This window comes from Elephantulus edwardii, unplaced genomic scaffold (genome assembly GCF_000299155.1).
Source record: "Elephantulus edwardii isolate Elephantulus edwardi_28Jun2011 unplaced genomic scaffold, EleEdw1.0 scaffold00040, whole genome shotgun sequence".
Lineage (NCBI taxonomy): Eukaryota > Metazoa > Chordata > Mammalia > Macroscelidea > Macroscelididae > Elephantulus > Elephantulus edwardii.
In genome coordinates, this window is record NW_006399790.1 from 4,976,423 (window position 1) to 4,978,038 (window position 1,616).

The following is a 1,616-nucleotide window of genomic DNA, read 5'->3' on the forward strand; positions in this document are numbered from 1 at the left end:
TTGATGCCTTTGAGCTGTAGTGTTGGAGAAGAGTTTTGAATATACAATGGACTACTAGAGAACAAATAAGTTCATCCTGGAGAGAGTGAAGCCAGACTGCTCCTTGGAGGTAAGGATTCTGAAGCTCCACCTGACATAATTTGGACATGTTGCCAGAGGGGATCAGTCCTTGAAGAGGGACGTCATGCTTGGGAGTGTGGAGGAACCCTCAATGAGATGGACTGATTCTGTCACTGGGGTAATAGGAATAGGTGTGTCAGAGACAATAAGATTGGCAAGGGATAGAGGAGGGTTTAGGGCTGTTGTACATAGGGTCGCTATAAGTCTTGGGCAACTTGATGGCATATAACAACATTTCTCAAGAGAATAAAATTTCTTTTTTAAAAGGTGCACTTAATCCAGGCCATGGTCTTTTCAATTACCTGTCATGCTTCAGAGAGTTGGACAATTACTAAGGATGACAGAAGAATAGATGCCTTAGAGTTGTGGTGCTGGAGATGAGTCTTGAACTACCATGGACTGCCAAGAAAATAAATCCATCTGTCTTGGAGAGGGTGAAACACGTCTCCTTGGAGGCTAGGATTTTGAAGCTCTCCCTTATTTACTTTGGGCACATGGGCGGGAGAGATCGATCCTTGGAGAAGGACATCATGCTCGGAAAGGTAGACAGACAGTGCATAAGAGGGAGGCCCTGATGAGATGAATTGATACAGGAACTGGGGTAATGGGGGTTGGTGTGTCAGAGTTAGTGAGACTGGCTCAGGACAGGGAAGGGTTCAGAGCTGCTGTACATAGGGCCACTATACATGGCAGGCAACTCAATCGCACATAACAACAATAACACACTATGACAGGTTTGGAAGCAGAAGTGACATCCACTTCCTAAATAACATGCCTCTGGAAACTCTAGGAACTTTGATAAATGTCGATAGTTGTAGAGGGGCTTCAGGCTTTTTGTTCATAGGGTCGCTATGAGTCGTGCTTGACTTGAAGGCAATCAACAACAACAAAAGGAAAAGTTAAGGGAGGAACCACATACCTATTAACAATCATTTTTTTTCGCAACTCCATCAGGTCTAGGGAACTAATAATGGACTCTCTATATATTGATTGTCAAGTGATAAAAATAGTAATAAAATGGACTAATGTGATATGTGGTACTTGTGACTGATTTCTCTGCTTTACTGTGATGATTTCAAGTTTATTCATGTTGTAGCATGTATCCACGCTTCATTTCTTTTTATGATTGAATAATATTCTATTGTTAGGATCATATTTTGCTTATTTATCAGTTAATGGGTATCTCAGTTGCTTGAAGTTTGGGGCTATTATAAATCATTTTATGGAGCTCTGTTGGCCTAGTGGTAGGAGTCTGTCCAGCAATCCTGAAGGCAAGTGGTTTGAATCCATCAGCTACCCTGAGGAAGAAGGATAGGCAATCTCCTTCTGTGTAATTTACAGCATCTGAAAACCTGCTGGATGGTCAGGTATGGGTTGGTTTTGACTCAACGGCAAACAACAATAACAAGAAATCTTTTTGCTATGAACATTCATGTACAAGTTTTTGTGTGAACACAGGTTTTAAATGCTCTTGGATATATGCCTCAAGTGAAATC